Genomic DNA, 7,875 nt, shown 5'->3' with positions numbered 1-7,875 from the left:
TCATCTTTCATAACTGACTCTAGCATTTTCCCCACCACCGATGTCAGACTAACCGGTCTATAATTCCCCGGTTTCTCTCTCCCTCCTTTTTTAAAAAGTGGGGTTACATTAGCCACCCTCCAATCCTCAGGAACTAATCCAGAATCTAAGGAGTTTTGAAAAATTATCACTAATGCATCCACTATTTCTTGGGCTACTTCCTTAAGCACTCTGGGATGCAGACCATCTGGCCCTGGGGATTTATCTGCCTTTAATCCCTTCAATTTACCTAACACCACTTCCCTACTAACATGTATTTCCCTCAGTTCCTCCATCTCACTAGACCCTCGGTCCCCTACTATTTCCGGAAGATTATTTATGTCCTCCTTAGTGAAGACAGAACCAAAGTAGTTATTCAATTAGTCTGCCATGTCTTTGTTCCCTATGATCAATTCACCTGTTTCTGACTGTAAAGGACCTACATTTGTCTTGACCAATCTTTTTCTTTTCACGTATCTATAAAAGCTTTTACAGTCAGTTTTTATGTTCCCTGCCAGCTTTCTCTCATAATCTTTTTTCCCTTTCCTAATTATGCCCTTTGTCCTCCTCTGCTGGTCTCTGAATTTCTCCCAGTCCTCAGGTGTGCCACTTTTTTTTGCTAATTTATATGTTTCTTCTTTGGATTTGATACTATCCCTAATTTCCCTTGTCAGCCACGGGTGCACTACCTTCCCTGGTTTATTCTTTTGCCAAACTGGGATGAACAATTGTTGTAGTTCATCCATGCGATCTTTAAATGCTTGCCATTGCATATCCACCGTCAACCCTTTAAGTATCATTTGCCAGTCTATCTTAGCTAATTCACATCTCATACCTTCAAAGTTACCCTTCTTTAAGTTCAGAACCTTTGTTTCTGAATTAACTATGTCACTCTCCAGCTTAATGAAGAATTCCATCATATTATGGTCACTCTTACCCAAGGGGCCTTGCACGACAAGATTGCTAACTAACCCTTCCTCATTGCTGAATACTCAATCTAGAATGGCCTGCTCTCTAGTTGGTTCCTCGACATGTTGGTTCAGAAAACCATCCCGCATACATTCCAAGAAATCCTCTTCCTCAGCACCCTTACCAATTTGGTTCACCCAATATGTAGATTGAAGTCACCCATTATAACTACTGTTCCTTTATTGCACGCATTTCTAATTTCCTGTTTAATGCCATCCCCAACCTCACTACTACTGTTATGTGGCCTGTACACAACTCCCACCAGTGTTTTCTGCCCCTTGGTGTTATGCAGCTCTACCCATATTGATTCCACATCCTCCAGGCAAATGTCCTTCCTTTCTATTGCGTTAATCTCCTCTCTAACCAGCAATGCTACCCCACCTCCTTTTCTTTCCTGTCTATCCCTCCTGAATATTGAATATCCCTGGATGTTGAGCTCCCATCCTTGGTCACCCTAGAGCCATGTCTCTAGTATTAGAGTTTGTATGTTCCTGTCAGGCTTAAAGGCAAAGTGAATAAGAATAAGGAACCTTGGTTCTCTAGAGATATTGGAACTCTGATAAAGAAGAAGAGAGAGATGTATGACATGTAAAGGAAACAGGGAGCAAAAAGGTACTTGAGGAGTATAAAAAGTGCAAAAAAAACTTAAGAAAGAAACCAGGAGGGCTAAAAGAAGACATCAGGTAGCTTTGGCAGTCAAGGTGAAGGATAATCCAAAGAGTTTCTACAGGTATATTAAGAACAAAAGGATAGTAAGGAATAAAATTGGTCCTCTTGAAGATCAGAGTGGTCAGCTATGTATGAAACCAAAAGAAATGAGGGAGATTTTAAATGTTTTTGTATCTGTATTTACTAAGGAAACTGGAATGGAGTCAATGGAAATGAGGCAAACAAGTAGTGAGGTCATGGAACCTATACAGATTGAAGTGGAGGAGGTGCTTGCTATTTTGCGGCAAATCAGAGTAGATAAATCCCCAGGACCTGACAGAGTATTCCCTCAGACCTTGAAGGAGACTAGTGTTGAAATTGCAGGAGCCCTGGCAGATATATTTAAAATGTTGGTATCTACAGGTGAGGTGCCGGAGGATTGGAGGACAGCTATTGTTGTTCTGTTGTTTTAAAAAGGCTCTAAAAGTAATCCAGGAAATTATAGGCTGGTAAGTTTGACATCGGTAGTAGGTAAATTATTGGAAGGAGTACTGAGAGATAGGATCTACACGTATTTAGATAGACAGGGACTTATTAGGGAGAGTCAACACAGTTTTGTGCATGGTAGGTCATGTTTAACAAATCTATTAGAGTTTTTCGAGGAGGTTACAAGGAAAGTGAATGAAGGGAAGGCAGTGGATGTTGTCTACATGGTCTTCAGTAAGGCTGCTGACAAGGTCCCGCATGAGAGGTTAGTTAGGAAGATTCAGTCACTAGGTATACAGGGTGAGGTAGTAAATTGGATTAGACATTGGCTCAATGGGAGAAGTCAGAGAGTGGTAGTGGAGGGTTGCTTCTCTGAGTGGAGGCCTGTGACTAGTGGTGTGCCACAGGGATCAGTGCTGGGTCCATTGTTATTTGGCACTATATCAATGATCTGGATGATAATGTGGTAAATTGGATCAGCAAATTTGCTGATGATACAAAGATTGGACGTGTAGTGGATAGTGAGGAAGGTTTTCAAAGCTTCCAGAGGGATCTGGACCAGCTGGAAAAGTGGGCTGAAAAATGGCAGATGGAGTTTAATACAGACAAGTGTGAGGTATTGCGCTTTGCAAGGAAAAACCAAGGTAGAACATACAAGGTAAATGGTAGGACACTGAGGAGTGCAGTAGAACAGACGGATTTAGGAATACAGATACAAAGTTCCCTAAAAGTGGTGTCACAGGTAGATAGGGTAGTAAAGAGAGCTTTTGGTACATTGGCCTTTATAAATCAAAGTATTGAGTATAAGAGTTGGAATGTTATGGTGAGGTTGTATAAGGCATTGGTGAGGCCCAATTTGGAGTATTGTGTGCAGTTTTGGTCACCAAATTACAGGAAGGATATTAATAAGGTTGAAAGAGTGCAGAGGAAGTTTACAAGGATGTTGCCAGGACTTGAGAAACTGAGTTACAGAGAAAGGTTGAATAGGTTAGGACTTTATTCCCTGGAGCGTAGAAAAATGAGGGGAGACTTGATAGAGGTATATAAAATTATGATGGGTATAGATAGAGTGAATGCAAGCAGGCTCTTTCCACTGAGACTAGGGGAGCAAAAACCCAGAGGACATGGGTTAAGGGTGAAGGGGTAAAAGTTTAAAGGGAACATTGGGGGGGGCATCTTTACACAGAGAGTGGTGGGAGTGTGGAATGAGCTGCCAGATGAAATGGTAAATGCAGGCTCACTTTTAACATTTAAGAAAAACTTGGACAGGTACCTGGATGAGAGGTGTATGGAGGGATATGGGCCAGGTGCAGGTCAGTGGGACTAGGCAGAAAAATGGTTTGGCACAGCCAACTAGGGCCAAAAGGTCTGTTTCTGTGCTGTAATGTTCTGTGGTTCTATGTTCTCTTTATTTAATGTTATTTATTTTTATTTTTATTTGCAGCTTGTTTTCTTCTACACTCTGATGATCTTTCATTGATCCTGTTTTAGTTACTATTCTATAGTTTTGATGAGTCTGCCCACAGGAAAATGAATCTCAGGGTTGCTTGTGGTGACATTTCTGGACTCTGATAATAAAATTTACTTCGAGCTTTTTGAACTTCATTTGTACCCGTACCTCAGTTTACAATACACTCGACTGGAATTGAATCTATCTTGGGACCCAGTTACAATAATTACAGCGACAGTCTGCTGGAGGAGATCAGCAGCGTTACATCCTGAGCCCTCTCGCAGGTTGTTTGTTGCTCCGTATTCCAGCAGTGTAAGCTCTAAAGTTCCGATAATTACAAACATTTTGTGATGAGAACAATTCATTTACCACAAGGTTTGTAAAGTTCTCCCAAACATGGAAATCAAATCCCCGTCTGCTGGACCATTGCTTCCCGAAACCATCGCTCATCTCCGGTCCGGGATGAAGGGTGCAGATCCTTGCTCCATCCGGGACTTTCAGCAGTAAAATTCCTTGTCCGTCAACCGAGCGAGGTATAGATCAGCTCCTCGTAACGTTGAGCCACCCCTCACGATTCCTGGTCCATGGAGAAAACGCTGTGGGCACGGGGCAGGCTCCCGCAGACACCCACTGCCCCACCTGGGGCAATAGGCTGGAGGTGGTGCCGGGGGGACAAGGGGCTGCGGTGGAAAAGATGTGGTCACAGTGATGACAGCGTGGGTACGTGATGTGAGAGGAAATGGCTGGGTGCAGAGAACCATGACATAGAGAAGATATAAACAGACTACGACTTGTCCTGGCAAATTTGCAGTTCAGACGGTTAACACCGAAATCTTGGAGCAGGCTCCACGAATAAAGAGTCAGCTTACAGAAGAATCCAAATCCGCGCACCATCTATGGGAACACCCCCCTCGGCTGCCTGGGAATACCCGAGCGCAAACAACTAACAGGCTTCCAAGGAGAAAAAGAGCCGTGCGCAGTGTGAAAAACCAGTCGGGCACAGAGTCCTGATCAAGGGTCTCTGCCCGAATCGTCGACTGTACTCTTTTCCATAGATGCTGCGGGCCTGCTGAGTTTCCCCAGCACTTGGTGTGTGTTGAGCAGCGCCTAATAGGAGATCTGGGAAGATGCAGTTGACAGGTTTGCCGATGGCAGCCACTCGCGGCAGTTTGGTGCTTTGAGAGGGGACACTCAACGTTCGGGATTGATTGAACAAATTAAAGTAAGGCAGGGACAAGTGGAGTGTCCATTGTCGGAGTGGTCAGAGTTAGAGTGGGATTTTCAGGCTTCAGTCAGAGAAGGCAAAACAAGCTGTAGTAGAGATTTTTTTTTTCTATTCCCCCTCCCCCAGCCACTTTTTATAGTTTTTCCTTCTTTATAGTTGCTCAGTTGAACAGTAGTGATGCCAGGCAGGATAGTGGAATGTGGGAAGGCAGGGAGACCACCAGTGACCCTGATGACTACGACTGTGAGAAGTGCATCCAGCTGCAGCTTCTAACATTCTGCATTAAGGAGTTGGAGCTGGAAGGGGAAAGGGGAATAGCCAGTGCAGAGTACCACTGTGGTGATGCCCCTCAATAACAAGGGATACTGTTGTTGGCGGTGGGGGGGGGGTGATCTAGCAGAGGAAAGTAATAGCAGTTAGGTCTCTGTCAGTGAGTCTGGTTCTGTGACTCAGAAAGCAGGGGGAGTGCAGAAGAGGCAAGCTGTGATGATAGAGGATTTGGAATTTAGGGGAATAGAAAAGAAGTTCTGTAGACAAGAACGAGATTCCTGGATGGTATGCTGTGTCCCAGGGGCTAGGGTCCGGGACATCTTGTATTGAGTCCTCACCATTCTTAAGTGGGATGGTAATCAGCCAGAGGCTGTGGTCCATGTAGGTACCAGTGACATAGATATGAAGAGTGATGACGTTCTTCTAAATGAATTCAGAAAGTTAGGTGCTAAGTTATAGGGCAGGGCCTCCAGAGTTGTGATCTCAGCTTGCTACCAGCACCATGTGCTAGTGAGGACAGAAATAGGAATATTATACAGTTTTTAACATGTTACTAAGGAATTGGTGTAGGAGGAAGAGCATATCATTTTGGATCACTGGGCTCTCTTTCAGGGAAGGTGGGACCTGTACAGAAGAGACGGTTTTCACCTGTACTGGGAGGGGACTAATATCCTATTGGGAAGGTTTGCTAGTGATGCATGGGGGTGGGGGGGGAGATAGGTGGGAAGAAAGGTTAAACTAGAGTTACAGGGGGATGTGAACAAGAGTGCCAGAACAGATAGTGGAGAGGTTGTGGAAACAGATATTACTAAGACCTCAGACAAAGTCAAGAATCAAAAGGTTGAGAGGTGGAGCATAGTGTGACTAATGTCCTGAAATGTGAATATTTCAATGTAAAAAGTATTGTAGGAAAGGCAGATGAGATCAGAGCATGGATCAACACCTGGAATTATGATATTGTAGCCATTACTGAGACTGGTTGTAGGAGGAGCAGAGCTGGCAACTCAGTATTCTGGGGTTCCTATGTTTTAGACGTGACAGAGCAGGACAGATTAAGCAGGAGCAGGAGGGGAAGTGTCAAGGAAATTGTCACAGAAGTACTCAGTCAGGACAAACTGAAGAACTCGTCTAGTGAGGCATTATAGGTAAAACTAAGTAATAAGAAAGGTGTGACCATGTTAATGAGACCATATTACAGGGCATCCAACAGTTTGAGAGATTCAGAGGAACAAGTTTGTGGAGATTGCAGAATGTTGCAAGAAGTATGAGGCATTAATTGTAGGTGATTTCAACTTTCAACATACTGGCTGAGACTCTCACACTGTAAAAGGACTAGATAGGATAGAGTTTGTCAAATGTGTTCAGGAAACTTGTCTTAACCATTACATAAAAGTCTCAATGAGAGATGTGCTGCTAGGGAATGAGACTGGACAGGTGACATAAGTTTGTGTAGGGGAACACATTGCATCCAGTGATCACAATGCTATTACTTTCAAAGTAAACATGGAAAAAGACAGGTCTGATCTGCCGGTTGAGATTCTGAATTGGAGAAATGCCAATTTTGATGGTATCAGAAAGGATATGGAAAGTGTGGATTGGGACACTTTTCTGGCAAAGGTGTACTCGGTAAGTGGGTGGCCTTCAAACCAAAATCTTGAGAGTACAATGCTTTTTGTGCCTGTCAGAATAAAAGGTTAAGTTAACAGGTTTAGGGAACCTTGGCTTTCAAGAGATATTGAAGCTCTGGTTAAGGGGAAAATGGAGGTGTACTGGAGGTATAGGCATATAGGAACGAAAGAGGTGCTTTCATGGAGTCTAAGAAATGCAAGGAGAGAAATCAGGAGGGCTAAAAGAGGGAGAGAGAGGGAGAGAGGGAGAAAGGGAGATGAGAGAGAGAGGGGGAGGGGAGAGAGAGAGAGAGAGAGAGAGAGAGAGAGAGAGAGAGAGAGATGATTGATTCAGTCTGCAAAATGGGCGAGGAACTGGGTAATCTATGAGGCCGCTCCCTGATGGTGCATGCCTTCCAGGCCATTTCTGGAAACAGCAAAGCATGAGGCCATGTGGCCGGTTTGAAACCAACCACTTATGAAGAACCATAGTTTGAATTGTAGAGTATTAGCTCTGATAGAACCCCAACCACCGAGAAAAGAAAAGAAAGATGTACGAGAAGACAAAAAAAAAGCCACTTCGTGGAAGAACTGTAATAAGTCGTCTGGATCTACAGAAAACACTGATGCCATCTTTCCTAGCTCCTCCCTTATTCACAACACCTTGTGATTGGACATCAGTCACAAGCGGTCTCGGTAAGAAATGACAGAGCAGCTGACACTTATTAGGTCTAACTAAGTAATACACTTGCCTGGATTGGAAGAAGCACCCAACAAGTTATTTTGCTCCAGGAAATGACTATGACTGTTACCAAATTATCTTGACATCCTACTTCCACAGCCACCATTTCTCTTATCTAATTTTTGTTGTCTATGTTCTTATTCTTTAACTGCTCCCATTCAATCATTGATGGGATAAACATATTTACAGCTTATTCCCATGGTTACTGTACTTTGACCTGATGAGAGAAATCCCCCAGTCCCCAGTCTCCCTGCTGGTTACCCCAGTTTGACCTGATGAGAGAAATCCCCCAATCCCCAGTCTCCCTGCTGGTTACCCCAGTTTGACTCGATGGGAGACATCCCCCAGTCCCCAGCCTCCCTGTAGCCTTACAAGCTTCTCTTTTCTGCTTCCCAGTACTGTTACGATTTCGTAACTTACCAGCAGCATGAGATGACAAATTGCGTCGGGTTTTAATATT

This window comes from Hemitrygon akajei, chromosome 22 (genome assembly GCF_048418815.1).
Source record: "Hemitrygon akajei chromosome 22, sHemAka1.3, whole genome shotgun sequence".
Classification (NCBI taxonomy): Eukaryota; Metazoa; Chordata; class Chondrichthyes; order Myliobatiformes; family Dasyatidae; genus Hemitrygon; species Hemitrygon akajei.
The sequence above is the reverse complement of the archived record's forward strand: the minus strand, read 5'-3'. Positions refer to the sequence as shown.